This window comes from Manis pentadactyla, chromosome 15, assembly GCF_030020395.1.
Source record: "Manis pentadactyla isolate mManPen7 chromosome 15, mManPen7.hap1, whole genome shotgun sequence".
In the NCBI taxonomy this organism is placed as follows: Eukaryota; Metazoa; Chordata; class Mammalia; order Pholidota; family Manidae; genus Manis; species Manis pentadactyla.
In genome coordinates, this window is record NC_080033.1 from 40,766,552 (window position 1) to 40,776,848 (window position 10,297).

Genomic DNA, 10,297 nt, shown 5'->3' on the forward strand with positions numbered 1-10,297 from the left:
ACTCCCTGCAGCTTCAGGCTCTAGTCCTGAATCCGCACCTAGCATAGGCAGACTTGTGGTCAGAAGAGGAGAATTCGAAACAGACCCAGCCCCTGGCCACAGTGGTCCTGGTGCAGGCCTGAAGGCCATGGCCAGCCCAACAACAGGGCACCTGGCCACCGCCTCCCCTGAGTCCATTCCCAGGTCCCTGTCCTTTGCACCACAGTCCCGCTAGTTCCCATTGAACCCAATCCCCATCTCCAGCCACTTGATAGTAACAATACCCTACCAGTGGAAGAGGGTGAGGGGGAGCATGGATACCTGAGGCATGGATACGCTTCACAGATAAGGAAGGACTTTGCAACTGTGACATTTCACATGAGCTGCAGTCAGATCAGGGAGCATCAGAGTCAAGATTAAAATTATTAGTTTGGCAATTAAATTTACAGAGGCTCCCAACCGACTTTTGGGATTGGAAGGGAAACATGGCACCCGGAGTAGCTGGCTGTGTCAGAGAGAGAATGGGGCCCTCCCAGACTCACAACCCACGGATTCCCAGGAGGGCTGAGGCCGGGGGAGCATCAGCACCTCGCACAAGGACATGGCCTCAGCTGATACTGGCAAACACGTGGGATTATCCAGGGCCAGTACTGTCCCAAGGGCTTTACAGATTTCACCTGACCGAATCCTCCTAGTAAGTCCGTGAGGTGGTATTACTATCCCCATTCATACGTGGGAGAAACTGGTAGCAAAGAGATGAAGTAATTTACTAGTTGGTGAACACTGGGACTTGGACCCAGAAAGTCCAGCTCCAGGCTGGGCACTTAATCACTCTGATATGCCATCGCCCCCGGTCCCCAGCCTTACAGGCATGTATACATTATCCATTACAAATACATGCTATATATAAAAATAGTTTTATTTTAGATATATTCATATACATAATCTGTACACATATATGTAATTTATATACACATTACATATGCATATATACAAATACTCAAATGATTTATATATTTGTTTATAAATATATATTTCATATGTATTATTTATTTAATATATCATTCCTTATTTTATTTATTTTGCTATATATTTATATTTAATGTTATATTTATTATATGCATTTTATTTATATATACTTAGATGTAAATACATGTAAATGCATATATATTTAAATATATGTGTATTTAAGTGCCTACAATGTGCTAGGAAGCAAATGCCTTGCCCTAGGTCACTTTAGTAAAGGAAAGTTCATCTTGAACAGCAGTCTCCCGTCTCCCTCTGCTGGCTTTCTCCAAACACAGCCTGTGATCTCTAGTTCTTCATGCCAGATTCAGGTTCCATCGGGTCTCACTGTTAAGATGCAAAAGATTACACACACACATATGTGAGCATGACAAATGAGTGCATGTAACAGAAGTCTAACCTTGTTCTCTTAATAAATGAGGTTTTCTCATTCTCTTGTAACAAATAAGCAGTGGGTCGGGGGAGGGGTGTCCTTCAGCAGTTAGAGGAGTAAGTGTCCTTGGTCGGGGAGGAAAACTTTAGTGAGGGCTTCTGCCTGGTCATGTGCAGAGGCCCGGGATGGCTCTGGAGATGCTTAGAAAGTCATCAGGGGTTTGGACTCCTTCTAGCTTCTTGCTCCCCCTCCACAGCATGGGGTTCTCAGGCTCATGGAAGAGAAGGCTAATCATGTGCAGACATCTTGCTCACCTTTCAGAAGGAAGAAGGGAAATAAAGAGAAAGGGCGAAGGCAGTGGCCCGCTGAGCCTGTGCCTCTGTACTCCGGAGAAGAGTAGATTCCCTCGCCCGCACCCAGATGTCTGCCTACGCCAGACCCAGGGAACCGGGCAACTTCTAGCTGCAGGGGAGTCTGGAGGCAGTATTGTACTGGGTACATTGCTGCCCTGGACAGAATCAGAATTCCCTTAGGAAGAAGACAGGATATTGGGAGGACACTGCCTCCCTTCCTGTGGGCTCCTCACCCTGGAGTCTGCCATCTGCCATTGTGGAAAGTACCATGAGCAGCCATAGAAAAGCACTTCTGTGTCCTATGGGCCGAGATCAATTACTCTCTTGGCTTTAAGTTATGGGGACTCAGGTCTTGCAGGGTGAGGACAGACAGATCTGGCTCTACATCAGCTGAGCAGGTGAGAATGTCCGCTGAGCAGAGCATTTCTGCCCATTCCAGGCTCTCTCTCCCCTTCTCTGGCCTGACAGGGCACATCAGCTGCTTAGGAAGCTCATTACAATAGAACATGTGCACTGTGGCCACTAGATGGCACCAACACGCACTCTTGCCTCAGGGAAGCCGAGAGGACTGCGGGCTTTGTCCTCTGACCTGTCTCAGAGCCTGTTTAAACCCTCAGCAATTTCCCCAAACCAGAGGAGTGAAAAGCGGGTGAAAAGGTCGGTTTGGTTCAATATTTCTGTATCTTGAATGGATTCGTTCACTCATTCATTCATTGCTCAGAATCGTGCTCAGTCCTACTATGGACCAGGAACTAGAGAACACAAAGGAATAACCTGGTCCTCTAGGCACGCTCAGTGTGATGGGGGAGGCGGCGCGGATGGCGTGATGATAAGGGAACAGTCACTGGGCACCTACTGCCTGCTGATGTGATGTCCTCCTGTCTCCCCATTGCCTTCAATGCAAATCCACACTCCCCAGAGTCCCCTTCCTCGTCTCGCCCACCTTTCTGCGCCAATCCCACCATACGAGCACCCACAAACACACCCGGGGACACATCCCTGGTCCTTCCCCCATCTCTCTGAAACCGGTTACCTCTTCTCTGTCCCTCAAGATGCCATCCCCTTAAAAAAACCTTCTCTAAACCACCCGTCACTGCACTTGCCACAGGAAGATCATTGTTGAGGTGATCTTTCAAGACCAGCACCTCTGGGGGCAGGAGGCAGCATCCACTTACTCATGCATATTTCTGCCTCCAGAGTCTAGGCGAGTACCTGGCACATGGTCAGCTCCAGTCGATGGTTGGGTTTACAGAGATGACGAGACAAGCCCATCTCACATACTGGCTGAGGACACACAGCACCCTCTGATCTGCACCCCCCTTGGGGGATATCAGAGAGTGCTCCTCATTGCAGGTGGCACTCGAGCTGGGCCATGAGGGAAATTCCAGGTCACAAGAATAGCAAGTGGTAGCACAGAGGCATGAATCAGTACAGGGGTGTCGTACCAATGGGTTTCAGCCTCGGGCAAGTTCACTATGGATTCAGTGAGACCCAGGGATGACAATGGAACATTCTTGGCAGGTGAGCTGGGTCAGCTAGAGGCTGACAGCCTCCCCCGGGCCGGCTCCCCTGCATGTGGTGTCTCATTCTCCAGCAGGTCAGTCTGGGCTTTTCACAGGCAGTCATGTGAGTGGACATGTGCAAGGCGTTTGGGGCCTGAGCCCAGAACAGGCACACCATCACTTCTGCTGTCAGTACAAGTCGACAGGCCAGCCCAGACTCTAAATGAGTGGAGCTGCAAAGGCACATGGCAAAGGGTGTGGAGAGAGATGGAAACAACTGTGGCCATTCAGATGGCTCACTACGGCTCTGTAGGGTGGGGAATAGCCACAGGGAGACCAGTTAGGAGTCTTACACCAGCCCAGATGGGAGGCACACAGTAGATCCGTTGCAGAGATACTATGTGAATAGAGTCCAGAGCACTTCTGCGGTGCTGGGACCTGGAGGAATTCTGTTTTGGAGGCTGGGGAGGCCACCTGAGCCACAAGGCATTTAATCTCAGTTTGAGGGAGGAATATGATTTAGGAAGCTCCCACCCAAGAAGCCTCGGCACGATTAGTATCCAGAGGCTGAAACATCCAAGCGACCCGTCTGAATGCTGTCCCTGGATGTGACAGCTCAGACATAGTCACCACTCTCTGGGGATGTTCCTGGGAATCTTGACCTTGAGTTGAGCTCCTGGTTCCGTATGAAGGAGCTGTAGCTATACGGATATTGCCCACAAGAGGGCAGCGAAGAACTGTCAGCCAAATGGGTGCCTTTGGCCAGAGTCAGGTAAGTTAGAGATCAGGACCAGCGCAGATAAGGAGTTTTAAACGATTTGTAGGAAGGGAGGGTTGCTTTATGCTTAAGGACTCAAGCTCTGAAGCCAGACAGCCAAGGTTCATATCCCAGCTCCATCGAGGGGAGGAGACCCTGCTCACAGAAGGCTCCCGGCTCCACGGCTGCTTTAATGCTCTGCTAGCTCCATCTGAAAACCCTTAATACTTTTCTGAATAAGGGGTTGTTTTTATTTTGCACAGAAAATTATGTAGCTGGTTCTACCTGTCACTTACTAGTTGAGTTTTTTTGGAACTTCATGGGGTTAATTTTTTGGAACTTCAATGGGGTCAACTATTTACCTCATAGGGTTTCTGTGAAGACTATCTGAATTAATATGAAAAGTACTTTATTAAGAAGACATGTAATAAATATTCAGTAACCCCTAGTGGTTATTGTTATTATAGGCTTCAAAGCTATAATCAACAGATCACTAAAAGCTGATGTCCACCTGCACCTTATAAAGATCTTCCTGGCCAGCCGTCTCTTAGTTCATCCATCTCGTCCCATTGCCAAGCACTGGCCAGGGAACCGTGGAAATGAAACCTGGCCTTAGTCCTGACCTCAAGGAGCCCCCAGTCTAACAGCAAAGCCTCTGATCACCAGCTAACTGACCTTTGTTTTTATCCCTGGCGCCCATGTACACATGAACTCAAATGAGCTGGTGGCCACAAGGACTGAATTGCAACAGCCACCTGGGCCTATGTTACTGCTTGGTGGCACAGCTGGGTCTGGGTGACCTCGGGTAGGACATTCCTCCTGCCTAATAAAAATAACCACTTTCCTGTCCAAGCGTGTCAAAAGATGAAGAGGAGATGCTGGCCAGGAACACCAGTTGGGTATCTTTGGCCACATGATGGAAAATGAGTGGAAAATGAGAACACCAGCTCTCACCAAAGGGCTGGGTATTGAAGGCTACAACCAGACGGGAGCCCTGGAAGGGCGTCTCCTCTCCCATCCCCCGCCCCCACTCCACCATCCAGGGATGGGGGAAGACTGGGGGGCAGCAAAGGAAGGAGGCTCCCTCCTAACACCCAGGGCTGACAGGTCTGTGAGGACCCAGTGTAAATTTCATCCATGGGCAGGGTCCCCACGGGGCAGGAGGGCCCCAATTTGTGGTACAACAGGGATCCCCTTCAGCAGCTCTAGAGGACAAAGGAACTCCTGGGGTGGAACTTCTTCACACCCACTGACCAGGTCTTTTGATGCTGTGAAGATCTTGAAGCCTCTCCCTTGCTTGACACGCTTTCAGTCCAGGAGTGGTGGGGGCCATTTTGAAACACTAGCCACGAACTATTGCTTCTTTTCTGCCCCTCCTTCCTCACCCCGTATTTTACTGTGTCCCTGCAAATTTGCTATTGAGTTGCCTAGGATATGTTTTGATTACTGTTTAGATAATTAATGTCAGAGTAGAACACAGAAAGCCACTCATTTCTTAGCTTTTGAGTGTGATATGTCTGAGTCCTGGAAGATCTCAGTAAAGTAAGTAGATTCGCAAGAGTGAAAGATATGTAAGAGCCAGACTTGATGATCAAGATGTAGATTTCCTGGGCTGGAAAGATGGAGAGAAGATGTGGTGTCGCTGAAATCCCTAAGAGTGGAAGTCCCTATTTCCTTCTCTCCCAAGCCAAGCTTAGGAGAGCACCACAGACAGCCGGATAGGCCTCTGAGGCAACCGAGAGCAGACCTGGACCTCTACCCTGGAAAAACCCAGGGAGAATCCAAAGCCCCAAGTAGTCATGGCTTCTTAAAGTAGCTGGACAGACAGATTTAAATCAGGACTGCCACATACAGTTGTGCAGTTTGGGCACTGCACAAATCTAGGGCTGCCATGCACATTCCACAGTGCAGAATCTTCACACCTCACCTGCTCATGCTGTCTGAGACAGCCTCAGAGAGCTGCCTGAGCCTCAGTGAAATAGCATATTTTTTCCTTTTGGCCCCAAATGAGGTATGACACTATAGAGCAGAGGTCAGCAAACTGTGACCCACAGGCCAAATCTCATTTGCTGACTATTTATATAAATACTGCTTACTGGAACACAGCCATACTTACTTGTTTACATATTGTCTCTGGCTGCTTTCTTGCTACAATAGCAGAGCTGAAGTGTTGCAGTAGAGACCACATGTCCCACTGAAAGCTGAAAGTGTTTATTATCTGGCCCCACACAGAAGAAGTTTGCTTCCCCTGCTTAGCTTGGCAGCCAACCCAAGCCCACATCTAAGGACCGGATGGGGACCTAGAGGCCTCAGGAGATTCATGTGGCCAGATGATAATACTGAGACTTCATTGCTACCTATCCCCCAACCAAGAATCAGCATTAATGAGGCTCCTATAACTTAGACACAAACCAGGAAAGTGGGTGAAAGATTCTCAAATATCACCAGCCCAGGGAGAGCTCAAATGCAAATTAAATTTAATTGTTAAAAAGAAAAATGAAGTCCCCTCTCTTGCCTGTCTGTGTGGACCGAGATGTTGTATCTAATGGGCAGGGCCATCGTGTTTGCTGACCCTGTGTTACCTGCCCATCTCTCGTTCAATCCCTCACTGTCTATGCTCACAGGTGAGGCTCTGAGCTGGGCCTGCAGGTACAAGGGTCAGCTTCAGAAGGCTGCCATCGCAGGTGCCCTTCTGAGAGGTGAGGTGTAGGCTGCTCTGCCTGTCCCCGCTAGCCCGGTCACAGCTGAGCCGTCCGGGGCAGGCACACAGGCCAAGAAGACCTAGTGGGAGGGGAGCCATATCCTAGTCCTGGGCGGTATGAATTGGAGGGTGACTGACACAACCAGATAGGCCTTCTCTCTCAGGATGCTTGCACTGAAATCGTGCAGAGAAAGTCAGAGGTCAGGAGAGGGGACGGAGTGGAAAGTGAGGTTACAGTGAGCAGACCCAGTCGGCACTGGCTAGAGCAGCGGAAGCAGAAGCCAGGGTGGCCGAGAGGCCATAGAGGCGGGCAGCTGTGTTCCACAATCACTCCTTTCGGGTTCCTGGACCTGATTCCAATGCATGTGGGAGGGAGGAGGCCTTCCCACACAGGACTCCGAGCAATTCTAGAACACCAGCAGTGTGTCCAAGGACTCAACTCCATTCTGATGCTATCTGCCCGGAGACAGCACCCGATCCCCCAGGTTAGGGGCTCCGTCCTGCAAGCCTGCCCTCCACCCGGAACTCCAGACTCCAGGCGCAAGCCCCAGGCTGTTCCCTGGGCTTCCGACCAACCAGCTGCAGATTGGGGGTTCCAGCGACCTCCCCCTTCAGGGCAATTAACGTGATAGAGCGGCTCACAAAGCTCAGGAAAACACTCGTTTACCAGTTTAATAAAGGATACTGCAAAGGATGCACGTTAACAGGCAGATGAAGAGAGACAGAGGGCAGGGCCCCAGATAAAGGAGCGTCTGTCCTCGTGGAGCTTGGGGCCTGGCTCGGTGGCATGTGGAACCTCACGTGGAAGCTTTCTTGTTCCCTAGCGTGGACGCTCTCTCCACCAGAGAAGCAGGATGCAAACGGGAGATATCCTCCCTTCGTGGGTTTTTTGGGGGGCTTCACTGCATAGTCATGATTGACAACTCCTCGCTAGCTAGTGGCTGATTCAACTCTATCCCCCACCCTTGGGTGGGGGTCCAAATGTCTCATTAACACAACAAGACACCACCACCTTTAAGGCTCTGAAGTGTCTTTGGGACTGTGGATGAAGACCAGATACTCCTGGGACACATATATTTGCCACCTGACAATGTTTCTTATAACTCATTGTATAACAGCACCGGTGCAGGGGAATTGGCCAAACGCCTCCATCACTGTAGCTTCCTCACGTTCATTACCAGACAGAATCCCTGTCTGCTCAAGGCCCGGTAGACTCTCTGCTCTCCTTCTTGCTTCTTGCAGTCTTACAACAAGCGCCCCCAGTCACTGACGGAATCCGGAGTGGGCCTACATTTTTTGCAATCCCCAGGGACCCGCAGAACCACTCCATTACTCACTCGCTCATCTTTCAGCCGCCCATCCATGCGTACGTTCAGCACGGACTCAGCCCCGGGCCCTGCAGATACAAAGCCCTGTAGAAAGACCCTCCGCTCTCGGGAGCTCACAGACCCCATAGGTGGTTCTCAACCCCGGCTGCAAACCGCCTAAACAGGGGGAGCTTTAAAAAAATACGATGCCCAGGCCCCTCCCCAGGCCAGAGGGATCGTAGCATTTTTGAAAAAGCTGCTCAGGTGATTTTAACAGGTAGCCAGGGTAGGGAGCCTCTCATCTACTGGATTTCTTTCAGCCTTTGCAGGTTCTCACTTTTTTTTTTCCTTCGCCGTTGCACATTAAGAGTTTATTTGGAGATTTAGGGTCAAAAAGAAAGGACAGAGTACCCTGGAGAGCTGGGTGAGGGCAGACCCAGAGAGGTCTGCTTTCACTCTCCTAATCCTTCTGCCTTTTCTTATCTCCAGTCTTTCTTTTGCTGCTTGGCCTGTGTCCATTTTAGGTCCTCACTTTGTCTACAAGTGGCTCCAGCTCACGTCACCATTCCCCCACAACGTGTAGTCATGATTTTTCAAGGGAAATCCATTGATGGCATTTTCAAAGCTCCAGGCCTCTCACAGCTGCCCGGAACGGGGGGAGTGTGTTTGATGGAGTCAGTCTTGTCCCTGGAGCTGTGTGGAGGCGACACAGCTGCAGGCAGACACAGAGGGACAGGCAATAGAGAGCATGGCCAAGAGGCCAAGTGCCATCCCTGAGGGAGGGTGCCAACCTGCGGGTGGCCAGGCAGCGTGGTTGAAAGCCCCCCGGCTTAGGGGCAAGGAGGTCTCCGCACGGCCCGTGCTGTGTCTGGTAACTGCAGGCCTGTTCCTTCCCCTCCCTGAGCCTCCTTTGGTCCGTATGTAGAGGGACACCCTGCTCATAGCTGCTCCCTGCGCTCTGCTCCCAAGCACAGGTGGCTCCCCTCTGCAGGCGGCAGGTGGCCATGCCTGAGGGCTTTCTCCTGGTTGCCACTCAGGTTGCTGAGAAGAGAAGCCCTGCGTAAATGAGAGTAAAATTCTCAACCTCCTGGCTCCTCTGGGCAGGGGGGGAACCCTCTGAGGCTGTTTCATGCCACCTCCTCTTGGTCCCCACTGGGACTGAACCCAAGTTGTCCACTGAGGAACCCTGCTTACAACACACCCTGCACCGCTGCTTTCCCTTCCTCATCCCTCCTCTCCTCTCCCTGCGCTTCCTGAGATCACCTCCCAGATACACACCGCACTCGATCCTTGTCCTGGGGACCGCTCCACAAGGACCAACCCCGAGCCACCATGCGGGACCTCCGTGACTGGTATTCGGTGCATCTGCATGAAGACTCATGTATTCTTGCTTTTTGTGTGTCTGCAGTTTGGGATGAGGGATCCCCAGTGTCCCTCTGCAGCAGGTGCAGAAGAGCAGAAACTGAAGTAAATGGTGTTGATGACAGGCAATAGGAAACACCTCTTCTGTTGGATTGTGTGTGTGTGTGTGTGTGTGTGTGTGTGTGTGTGTGTGTGTGTATGTGTGTGTGTGTTGGGGGGCTGAGTTAATTGAGTCAGGAGATGAGGTCTAGCCTCACACCGAGGCAGGCCCTGTGTCCCTTTGTCGTGGAGGTGGGGGGCTTTCTCAGTGACCCTGCCTGTCCCCAGCAGTGAACAGCAGGACCCAGAACAGCTTCCTGTCTCTCTCCCAGGAGAAGAGGGTTTTTAATTTTTCCCTCAGTCTCAGTGGGTCTTCCCCAGGGCCCTGAGGGAGGTGGGCTTGCTGCCCTTTCCTCAGTGGCTTAGGGATTTTGTTCCTTAAGGGAGAAGCTTCTGAGCAGGACTTCAGGCCTGCACCCCCGAGCCAGGCTTTCCACCTGCTCCCAGTCTCTCTCATGAGTCCCTAATGGAGGTCCATGGAGAGCCTTTCTCCCATGGATTTTATGCTCTTGCCCTATAGCACTTGATTAGAATGTTCTGGGTGATTCTCTTCCCATGGGTGGTGACCCCAGCTTCTGCCTGTAGGCAGAGGGTAAGCCAGCATTCACACCCCATCTTCCCACCAAATGCTGATCTTCCGTGAGATTCCAGGCTAACTGTTCACCTTGCAACCTCAGCTCTTCAGGGCGTTCAATGAAAGTCATGATTTTGAGGACAATCCTGCTTTTCCTTGTTGCTAGGGTAGAGGCGACCCTCCTTAGAGCTAGTACATCCCGACTGAAGCCAGACGTCACCCCTGGGATTTGGACAGAGGTAGTTTTGGGGTGGCACCTTGGGG